The sequence below is a fragment of the Vitis vinifera genome, chromosome 16, assembly GCF_030704535.1.
Source record: "Vitis vinifera cultivar Pinot Noir 40024 chromosome 16, ASM3070453v1".
NCBI classification, from domain to species: Eukaryota; Viridiplantae; Streptophyta; class Magnoliopsida; order Vitales; family Vitaceae; genus Vitis; species Vitis vinifera.
Genome location: NC_081820.1, coordinates 5006443 through 5018910, shown reverse-complemented (window position 1 = coordinate 5018910; position 12468 = coordinate 5006443). Strand labels below are relative to the sequence as shown.

At 39.4% G+C, this 12468-nt stretch overlaps 1 pseudogene; it reads right to left on the bottom strand.

Moving 5' to 3' along the window:
• Positions 1 to 131: 131 nt before the first annotated feature.
• LOC100256798 (protein WHAT'S THIS FACTOR 9, mitochondrial-like) lies at positions 132 to 6243 on the bottom strand (annotated as a pseudogene).
• Between the last annotated feature and the right edge of the window lie 6225 nt (positions 6244 to 12468).

Below are 12468 nucleotides of genomic sequence, written 5' to 3'. Positions count from 1 at the left end.
TTGCATGTCAAAGGTGGCCATGCATCATTCTAACCAAATCCAACCCCAATTGTTTTTATTTGATTCAAACCCCGAGAGAATAGTTAGCTGCCTTGGTCCTGATCCTCTGGAATGAATTGCTTTCTCTTCCGCTACATGAAGTACGCGTGCCCCCTTTCACAGGGCAAATCAAGTCTGACAGCATAACCCAACAAGTCTCTGTCATTCATGTTGAGAGCCTTCTGTGCTGCTTCTAGAGTAGCAAACTCAACATGACCAAAGCTCTTGGACCTCTCGTCTGCAACTGAGGAGTGGCAGGGGTATTGGGAGCTTTCTTCCTAGACTTTGAATCGGTTTGCTTCAACATCTACCATTTCCCTATCATTATCATTCTTCTTTAGGGTCTTGGAAGGCTCTTCTTCATCTCTTTCTTCTTCCGATGAATCCTACTCTGAAGGATCCTCCTTTCTCCTCATCAGTCTTCATCATAGTCATCATCACTATAGTCGTCATCACTAGCCTCCTCAACATCATTGTGTGGCTCACCTTCATATTCTTCCCCACTTTCAGCATCTTCCACTTGTTCACTTTTTTTTCTCCACTGGCATCACTAGCTTTTTTCTGTTCTTTTTTAGGACTAGTTCCTGGAGCATTAATCGGCTTGTTATCTTCCTTTACAGTATTCATAAGATGAATATATTGATACCTCATCTCCATCAGTGGATGCTTCTCAATCAACAAGCCCCTCTTATATGCCTCCTTCAGCAACACAGTATGCATCCCAGTCTTAGTAGATAAATAAAATATACCCAGGTGATTAACCAAGGCCCTCTTGAACCTCGACCGAAGACCTATATACTCCCCAACACAATATATTCTCTTTATCTGTCTTCTTAGGAACAAAAAGGTGAAAAAGCTCATGCAATAACCCAACAGCCCACTTATTTGATTCATCACTTTTGGGAGGAAGATGTGAGGCATTTTCATATGGAGAAATATAGACCAGTTTCTGCCATTCATCAACCCACTTCTTTATCTTCTTATCCATCTCAAAACCTCTGGAAAAATGCAAAGGGAAAGCAATAGCCATTCCTTTCTCAAAACCCCCCTCGCCAACCATGGCTTTCTTTTCCATCACAGAAATTGCCAATTCATTACTCCAACACTCCAATTCCAAAACCCGCATCCCTCGTGAACCCGAAAAATGATCCTCCGCACTAGTGACTTGAAAATAGTCCGAAAACTTCGAAACCAACGTTTCCACATAATCTTGAGGAAGACCCAGATCTTGTTGGACAAAAAATAAGACAAAACAATAGCAAAGAAAATAAAGCTCTTTAACTCTAAAAAACAGAGCTTCACCAGACCAAAGAAAATGTTTCTGGATATTTTATTGCAGTCATTCATTCCACTACAGCAAACATGTCTATTTATAAAAAAAACAAAGAGGACACAATCTGCCCCACTACACCACTAACACTTGACCCACTACACCCACTAACTCGATTTTAGCAACAAGCTCCTTATTTGACTAACTCAACCATAAGAATAGGAATATGCCAACAGCCACTTTGAATCAGTCTTCAACACTCCCCCTTGATTCAAAGTTGCAAACTCCAAGCTTGCTTCTGAAGTAGACATGTTTGTCTCTAGATAAAGCTTTTGTCAGCACATCCGCTACCTGCTCATTGGTGTTACAATACTGCAAAACAACTTTACCTTCAACCACAAGATCTCTTATGAAATGAACCCGAATATCAACATGTTTTGTCCTTCCATGGTAGGCTGGATTCTTGGTCATTGCTATGGCAGCTTTGTTGTCACAGTAAATTACAGTTGGCTCCTCATGTTCTTGATAAATATCAGCAAGAATTCGCCTCAACCACACTGCCTGGCATGCGGATGAGGTTGCAGCTGTATACTCAGCTTCAGAAGAGGACAAGGCTGTCACTGCTTGCTTCTTTGAACTCCAACAGACTGCACCTGACCCAAGAGAAAACATATAGCCTGAAGTGCTTTTTCTATCCTCTAAGCACCCTGCCCAATCACTATCAGTGTAGCCAACCAATTTGAACTCTTGAACATGACCATACCATATCCTGAAATCATATGTTCCAGCAATGTATCGCAACAATCTCTTTGCAGCTCCAAGATGTTGTTTCGAAGAACAATGCATAAATCTGGAGATCACCCCAACTGCAAAAGTTATATCTGGCCGTGTATGTGTCAGATAAATGAGGCCTCCAACCAAACTTCTAAACCTCCTAGCATCAGCTCTTTCAGTGCCATCTTCAGCCTGCAACTTCTCATTTGAATTCATAGGAGTAGCTACTACTTTGTAATTTAACATATTGAACTTCTTAAGCAAATCAACAGCATACTTTCTTTGTGAAACAAAGACTCCATCCTCTACTTGTTTTACCTCTAAACCAAGAAAGAAATGCAACAGCCCTAGGTCTGACATCTCAAACTTCTTCTTCATACAAGCTTTAAACTCATTAATAAGAGAAGAGGATGAACCCATATAGATCATGTCATCTACATAAAGACAAATAATAAGCAGATCATTTTTACCTTGTCTTTTCAGGTAAAGATTTGGCTCACTCTTGCTCCTTTCAAAGCCATTCTCAACAAAGTAAGAATCTATCTTACTGTACCATGCTCGTGGGGCTTGTTTCAACCCATAAAGGGCCTTCTTTAGTCTATACACGTGCTCTTCTTTACCAGGAACTATGAAGCCTTCAGGCTGAGATACATACACCTCCTCTACTAGCTCTCCATTAAGAAAAGTAGACTTGACATCAAACTGATAAACACACCAATGCATATGAGCAGCTAAGGCTAATAAGGTCCTTACTGTTTCAAACCGTGCAACTGGTGAGAAGGTGTCATCATAATCAACTCCATGTTGCTGTGCATAGCCCTTTGCCACTAACCGTGCCTTGTGCTTTTGTATACTACCATCTGCTAAGTACTTGGTTCTGAAAACCCATTTAACACCTATCACATTCTTGTCTTCAGGAAGCTCCACCAGTTCCCAAGTCTCATTCTTCTCAATGGCAGCTATCTCTTCTTTCATAGCACTGCACCATTCTTCCTTCTCCACTGCTTCTTCAAAGGTTGTTGGATCAGCTACAAACAAGACTTGTGTAGTCTCATAGATGTCCCTTAAAGATCTGAATTTCCTTTGAGGGGTTTCCTCTGAAGATTGTGAAGAACTGCTGCTACTCAAATTTGGGGAACTAGGTGAATGAGAGGGAGTTGGACTTACTGGAATCTGAACAGAAGGCTGCTGATCTTCACTCTGTGCCACTTCACTTTCACTTGAAATCTCCACAAGAGCACCGTCTTCACTTACACGCCAAGTCCAGCTAGCTTTTTCATCAAACACCACATTCCTGCTAACAATTATCTTACCACTAACAGGGTTATATAGCTTATATCCTTTTGATTGAGAGCAATAACCAATAAAGATGCACTTTACTGATTTTTCATCAAGCTTACTACGGTTATGTGAGTTAAACAACGTATAGGCAACACTACCAAAAACCTTTAAATGGCTTACCCAAGGTTTCCTCCCATACCAAGCTTCATATGGAGTTCTATTCAACACTGCCTTGGTTGGAGAAATATTCAGCAAGTATACAGCTGTAGCAACTCCTTCTGCCCAAAAATGGTTTGAAAGGTTCTTAGCCTACATCATGCTTCTAGCCATCTCAACCACCGTTCTATTCTTCCTCTCAGCCACACCGTTTTGCTCTGGTGAATAAGGAGTAGTCAGCTCTCTATGCAAGCCTTCCTCTTCACAAAACACTTTAAAATCATTTGATAAGAACTCTCCACCTCTGTCAGTCCGCAGCACCTTAATGCACTTGCCACTCTGCTTCTCTACAAATGCTTTGAACTTCTTGAAGGTCTCAAAAGTCTCTGCCTTTGATTGAAGAAAATACACCCAACTCATCCTGCTATGATCATCTGTAAACAACAAAAAATATCTACTGCCACCAAATGAAGCAGTTTGCATAGGACCACATAGATCAGCATGTATAATCTCAAGACAACTAGATGCCCTCCTTGACCTTCCCTTAGGGAATGGTTTCTTGCTTTTTTTCCCATAAATACAGCCCTCACACACATTCACCGAGTCAATTTTAGGTAGTCCAAACACCATTTCCTTTTTACTTAGTAACTTCAACCCTTTGACATTTAGATGACCATACCTTAAATGCCACAGATTAGACTCACTAGTCTCTTTAACAACAAGAGCATGCTTTTCTATACTTGACACTTCAAGAGGAAACAACTTGTTTGCGGCCATACGAACATCAACTATTATTTGATCAGACTTTTTATCTTTGATCACACAAGTAGCACCATCAAACAAAATGGAGTATCCACTAACCATAAGTTGCCCCACACTTAACAAGTTTTGAGTCAAACTAGGAATAAAGTACACATTGTAAAGGAGCTTTACATTACCATGACCATTGTTCACTGCCACGGTCCCCTTGCCTTCCACTTGCACTTGTTTGTCATCACCAAGTTTCACCTTCAACTTGTGTGATTCATCCAGCTCCTTAAAGAGTGACTTTATCCCTGTCATGTGGTTAGAACATCCACTATCCAAAAACCAAATATTGTTGGAAGATACTACCTCTTCATTATAGGCCATGAACAACTTGACTTGATCTTCCTCTTGCTCGACATAGTTAGCTTGTTTTTCTTGCCTTTCTTTCTTCCAACATTCAGCTTGAACATGTCCAAACCGCTTGCAGTAGTAGCACTAGATATTACTCTTGTTTCTGCTCTTCTCAGTTGACTGCCTTTGGTCACCTTGTGCATCACCTCGGCCTCTGCCACGACCACCTCTTCCATGAGCACCTCCTCTGCCACGTCCTCTACCAGTAGCTTCTCTGCCTCCATTCTTCTGATCTGATGTCTCCCCCTTCGTGTAAAATGCCTTTTCTTCATTCTTATCCTCTGTTCTGGATAGCCTCACTTCATGAGATTGCAAGGATCCCATGAGCTCATCAAATGAATAGGTTGACAGATCCTTAGACTCCTCAATGGCTGCAACTACATGATCAAACTTAGGCGTTAAACTCCTTAACACCTTTGCTACGACAGTTTGATCAAGAATGTCTTCACCATACGACCTCATTTGATTAACTATAGCAGCAACTCTTGACAAAAAATCTTGCACTGACTCTCCATTTTTCATGTGCAAGGTTTCAAAGTCACGGCGCAAGGACTGGAGCTTCACCGTGATCACTTTAGAGGAACCCTGAAATGCAGTTTTCAAGGTTGTCCACGCCTCTTTTGCTGTGGTTGCTGCTGCAATCTTTGAGAAGATTGATTCATGTACAGCCTGTTGAATAAAGAACAATGCCTTGGAGTCCTTCTTCGTATTTTCTTTCAACCTAGCTTCTTCGTCCGGATAAGGATAGCCATTTTCAACCAAGTCCCACAGATCTTGAGACTTGAATAAAGTCTTCATTTTGATGCTCTAAAACTCATAGCACTCACCTTTGAAAATGGGAATAGCTGGTTGAGACACACTCACCATACTGCCGTTGGTTGTTGCCATTATTCGCCCAGTTCAGAAGGAACCTGGCTGCTCTGATACCAAAAATTGTTGGACAAAAAACAAGACAAAACAATAGCAAAGAAAATAGAGCTCTTTAACTCTAAAAAACAGAGCTTCACCAGACCAAAGAAAATGCTTCTGGATATTTTATTGCAGTCATTCATTCCACTACAGCAAACATGTCTATTTATAAAAAAAACAAAGAGGACACAATCTGCCCCACTACACCACTAACACTTGACCCACTAACTCGATTTTAGCAACAAGCTCCTTATTTGACTAACTCAACCATAAGAATAGGAATATGCCAACAGCCACTTTGAATCAGTCTTCAACAGATCCCATTTGAATCGATCAACAATAGTCAATGGAATTTTATTGATTCTTGAAAGCATCAAGAGCTTTAAAAGCCAGTCCGCGGCTTGTTTTCGATAATTTTCAGTTTGGAAGATGGATAACTCCTCGCCATTGAGGCTGAAAACTTCCGGTGTGAGGCGGACATGTGGGTGTATCCGAATCCCTCCAGGAAGGAATTCCTAAAAAATGGAGGGAAACCTACGGATGAAATCGATGGGCCGGGTCCAAAGGTCGAGCACTTCTTTGTTTTGAGAAATGGGAGAGATGGGCACAGACTTGGAGGGTTCAGATTTGATGAGGTTCTTGATATTGAGCATGGGCTTGAGGATATAGAGAAAGAAGTGGTTTTAGTGGTATGATTAGATGGGTATATGCATGGGGGTATGAGATATGGGTATGAAGATGAGAGATAGTGAAATGAAGAATGGAAGTGCACATTCATGGTGGGTATGGGAGTGTGATGGATTGCCATAGATGCATGCATGATAATCACGTACACATGGAACTCAAGGACAGGTAAGAATCTTGGATTTCAATGGAGGCTTTGGAGGGAATTTAGAGCGGCCATGCAAATTGCAATCATTGCGTGTGGGCCCGGAATGCAATGGTTGAGCATTGGATATGGCATTTAAACTGTATTTCACCTGTGTTCACTTATATTGGTTAGGAAGGAAGAATCTGAGGAAAAGTCAAACTCATCGATGCTTGAGAAACAGACATTAAATCAGCGATGTTTTTCAGATTCTGGGTGAATTGCTGAAAAATGTCAGAGGGATTAACAGAATGAGAAGGCATGGACTTTGTTTGTGTTTGATCATTTTGCTTCTGTTATATCAAGCAAAGTTTTTAGATTTAGGCCAACAGGGTTCACTAAAATAGCTTTCAGGTAAGACATTATGACATCATAGTGCTTCTGGAAATGCTCCTGTGATGAATCAACAATTGATGCTAAAGCTGTCAAAGTTCCCCTCCTGAACCATTTGCTTCCCATTCTGTAGGAGTACAAGCATTTTGCTCACAATTCCAATTAAGTATGGGGTTAAGATATCTGGGCTGCAGTTTTCACTGAAATTAAGAACTGCTAAAGTAGCATGGGCCTATACTTGGGGATTCTAAAAATCATCAATTGCTGCAGCTAGGTTGGGCATTAGGCGTTGATGATATTTAACTTGTAGCTCAAGGCCTGTATCCGTTGACAACTGTCCAATGGCATTAGTAGCTGCTCATCATACCCTGGGATGCAGATCTTGAAATGAGTTCAAGACCATTGATACTACCCGTTCTAATTTTTTTCTTTTATCATCACCTTGGAGCAAACCTCTGCAATTTGAGCAAGAGGCAATGATGGTAGCATGCTGTTTTTGCCATTCAGGACTAAGAAAGAAAGTCAGTTTTATAAACTTTACAGATCTTGGCTCAGATAATAGCCAACACCGAACACTACTCTCCTAATCATCCCTGAACTGTAGGTTCTCAACAGTAAAGGCACCCAGGGGTTGAATGAACTCAGAATGCCCACTGAAAATTCTCATACAATCTCCAGATTTTCTTGTTCACATACCCAACAGATACATGTATAAAGTCACCCAGTCGTGACAAACATGTTATAACACTTCATACCCACAGACTGAGAGCACATACTCTGTAGTTCCTTGCTCCCTCAAGCAGAGATGAGAAAAATGATGCACACCATGGACGGATACCAAGAGCAGAGGAAGATAACAAAACAGAGCACAAAGAGTAGATGCAAGAATGAGCCCATACAAGCCATGCTTCATATATTAATCAACAGGCTTAGATGAGGGTGGGTGAAATCAAATGAGTATCAAATAAAAGGTAAAACATGGTTACAAAATATCTCATAGAGGAATCAAAACAGGAGCAAACTAATCTACAACAAAACCATTAGCAAAATATGAACATGCTTACTCCCAATCAACAAACATCATCTAAGAAACATCAGAAAAAGAGTAGAAAAACATACCAGTAGAAGCTAATGGGGAATCCACAATAAAGGTACCTGAAAATGCTTCTCTTCAGCAAAGTGTAATGGATTTCTAACTATTCTTCTTCTTTACAACCCTCCAAAGACGACCACCACAAAGGAATTTCTTCCTTAGCTTTGATGATCAGCAAACCTCACTCAAAGAACACTCAACCTTCCCCATTTTCACTCCTCTCTCGCCGCTCCCCTAGCAAAAGAATGCCACCTCAAAAATATCTCAGGCTCCACTCTCTCTAGCTGCAGGAAGCCTCCTCTATCGATCTCCAAAAATGTACCCCCCCCCCCCCCAAAAGCACCACCTTTCCCTATGCCAGAATACGCTCCTTTTCCTTTACAGGTGTCCAACTCTCATTTTTTCCTCAACTCCACTACCCTGATTCCATAGCAACCAACCAGGAATCAACACGTGGTCGTCCAAGATTGTTCCACCTGGCACAATAACCTGCAAGAAAGATAAGCCCCAAATGGGGGTCTACAAATATGCCCCTCTTCGATATAGCTCACGAGTGCAAGGAATATGAACACTGAAGTGAAAAGAAAGTGCGACTAGTGAGTGGAATGAAGTGAACTCTATCGAAGAACCAAGGAGACCCCCATAGGGACACTAGTGAAACGCAAACTCACTCAGGCTAGCAGATGAACACAAAGGCTCTAATCCTAAAAGAGAAGGATGTCTCAAAATGTCTCTGAAGCCACACTAAGGATCCAGGCTCCCTCTAAGATGTCTCCAAAAGTGACTCGAAAGACCATATCAAAGGTAAATAACGGTCGAACTACCCTGGAGTACGAAAAAGAACGCGTCCAAATGAGACTGCCCTATGTGGACTACGTGATGAATAAGCTATAAGCACAGGGTAACAAAGTGAGGAAAACTAAGGACGAATGCAAAACCATGAAGGTAAGATGTGCAATGCCAGTGAATATGAATGTCAGGAGCTGTGACTTTGAATGACAAGACTGACTCTAAACACTAAACTGAGAAAAATAATGGCTCTAGAAGCCAAACCAAAAAGCTAACTCTAAACACTAAACTAGAAGGCCCATAGGTGAAGACCTACGGTGGTGATACAATAAAAATGCCCATAGATGCCAATCTATGGTGGTGAAACTCTCAAAGGCCCACAGATAAAAATCTATGGTGGTGATAATCTCAAAAGCCCAAGGATGAAAATCCATGGTGGTGATAATCTCGAAAGCCTAAGGGTGAAAATCCATGGTGGTGAAAACTGATCGAGGCCCATATATGAAAATTTATGGTGGTGAATCTGAAATGCCCATAGATAGATGATCTATGGTGATGAATCTGAAATGCCCATAGATGAAAATCTATGGTGGTGAAACTGAAATGCCCATAAATGTCTGATCCATGGTGGTTGTTAGGAATTTGAGGCTAATCCAAATTATGGTAATCACCCTAGAGGAGGAGGGGGGGGGGGGGGTAAATAGGGTGATGATTTCTTTTTCACAAATTTAAACTAAGCAAAAATAAGAGACAATTATATGCAAATATATAATAAACAAAATAAACACAATTGCATATAATTTAAAAGAGTTAGGGAAGAGAGAGTGCAAACACGAGAGTTTACAGTGGTTTGGCACTTCCTTGCCTACGTCCACTCTCTCCAACCTCCTAACCGAGTGAGGGTTCCACTATCTTGAAGCTTCAACCAAGCTTCCAATCTCTTTACAATTGGATTATGGTTCCAATTCATCCTCTTGGACTTTTGGCTCCAAGCACCATTTACACTTCTTCAAGAGATATCCCTCTCTTGAATAACCTCTCAAGTGACACCCCTCACTTGAGAAAATTCCTTACAAAGATTTACAAATAATGATCTCACAAAAATCCTAGTAATAGAACTTTAGGCTCAAAGATACAAGAAAATTAGGATTGAATGGTGCACTAAAAATATGCAAGTTATGAAACAATGGTGCACTTAAAAACACTCTTCCAAGGCTCAAATATAATCAAGAATGATTTGGGAAGGTTAAGCTCATGAAACAATGAAGATTGGAGCCTTTTTATAGAAGAAAAAAGTCAAACTAGCCATTGGGGGTTCGACCGGTCGAGCTAGGGGTTCGACCGGTCGAGCTAAGGGTCGATCGGTTGACTAGCCGTTAGGGAAAGTGACTGTTGGGCCTCAACCGGATCTCAACCGGACCTCGACCGATTGAGGTTCAACCTTAACCGGGAAGAGAAGGCCATTGGGAGAGAGAGAAACTTTTTGGCCTCCCTCAACCGGTCCTCGATCGGAAGAGCACAACCGGTCGACCGGTTGAACCGATTGAGCCATTTTTTGGCTCAACACCCATCATTTTTCAATTAAAAACCTTTTAACACAAGTTTGAAAATCATTTAACACAAGGTTTTAGTTGAAAATATGAAATCATCCAATTCTTAAGATATTTAAAACAATATTACTCTTGGATGATTTTGGTGCATAAATAAAGAATGAAATGCATAAAAGTCCTAGTGCACCAACAACCTTACAAAGAGATCTTATGAAGCTCTGGTCTTGAAGAACTCTTCTCTTTGAGGTGGTCTTCTTCTTCATGATTTCTCGTTTGGCTTGATTTGTCTTTGTGATTGCCATTTTGGAAATCGTCTTGCCTAATCACACTTGAAATATGATCATTAGTTCTAAACCTTGTTTTGTTATCATCAAAATCAAGATTAACCAAACCTTGGTTTCACAATCTCCCCCTTTTTGATGATGACAAAACCAAGGTTGCTAAAAAGCTCCGCCTCAATATATGCTCCTTTGAATTTAGAAAATTTTCAAGTTTAGAAACTTCAAGGAGTATATTAAGGATGCTCAAAATGATATAATCAAACATAAATAGCATAAAGAGCATTTAGCAATTTGGCAAGGCATTATTATTAAAAATGATGCATACAAATATAACCAATAAAGCACATAGCATCAATATGAATAGGATTGCTAAAACAATATTGAAATATCTTCCCAAGTTAGCAACCTACCATTACTTCTCCCCCTTTTTGTCATAAAAAAAAAAGTTTCAATAAAGTATATAAGGGGAATCACATGTTATCAAAAGTTTAAAACAATAAACAATAAGCATGATATGATTTCTCATGAAAAATGAATCTCCCCCTTTTTCATTTGAGAATAGTTTCCAAATAAAAGATTTGCTCATCTTTAGAGCATTCCCAATTTAAAGCATGATTTGGAAAAAATATTTGGGAGAACATATGCATCAAAAAGATATTTAACATGAATTAAATAAAACTTTTAGGGCACACAAGCATATGATCATTCAATTTTACATAGGTATATAAAAAATCTTCTTTTTAAATCCAAAACCTTGGTTTAACAAATATGCCAATTTTATCAAAGTGATACCAAAAGTTATATTATCAAAAGATATACCAAGTGTTAGCAAAAATGATACCAATTGCAAATTTAGCTTTAGAAGGGATACCGTTACCAATATTGTCAACGCGTTCTTTCCAAGGTAAGCATATCCTCCTTTTTGCATGGATCTCTACAAAACAATTTTAAGAAACCTTTGGTACCCATATCTTTTTGGGTCCTAGAGGGTTAGTCTTTCTTTCCTTTGGAATCCAAAATAATTTAGAGTTTTGAAGAACATGAGGGGATTTTCAAATATCACCAAAGTGACCTCTTCTTTCACAAAAAAAACGCAAATAGTTAAAGGTGAAAAACTAGAGGTTTCCTTTTTAAAAAAAATTGATTTTTGAAAGGCTTGTAGGCTAACCTATTTTTATCAAAAATGCAATTTTTGATTTGCCAAAATCATATCAAAAGTCTTTTGGCCATTTGAGAATTTTTAGCTCCTCATTTTCCTTTTCAAAAGGGATTTTTGTCTTCTCAATATTTTCAAAATTTTCATTATCCTCATTGAGCTCATTTAGAAGACAAGAAATCTTTTTCTTGAGAGGGATATTTTTGGAACTAAGTTTTTCAAGATTAAAATATAATTTTTGAAGCTCATCTTGAAAATCAAAATGGTTAGAGTTGGAGTTTACCTCATCACTTTCACTTTCACTCTCTTCCTCTTCATCATCATTTGTTATAGCCATAAAGGCTATACTTTTCTCATTTTCTTCAACTCTTTGATGATTGTACAATTCTATCTCATAAGTCATGAGTGACCCAATGAGTTCTTCAAGTGAGAGCTTGGTGAGATCCTTCGCTTCTTGAATAGCCATCACTTTTGTTTCCCATTTCCTTGGTAGAGACTTTAAGATCTTCATGACTTTCTTTACTTCAGTGTAGGTTTTTCCTAAGGCTTCAAGTTCATTCACAATCACAATGAACCTAGAAAACATCTCAACAATAGATTCAAAATCCTTTATTGAAAATAATTCATAATCATGCATAATGATATTGATTTTAAACTCTTTAACTTGGTCGTTTCCCTCATAAGTGACTTCTAATAGTTTCCAAATTTCTTTAGCCGACTTATAATGCCAAATACGATTAAATTCATTTCTATCAATAGCACAATGTAAGATAAAAACGGCTTTGGCATTTAATTGAACTTTCTTTCTATC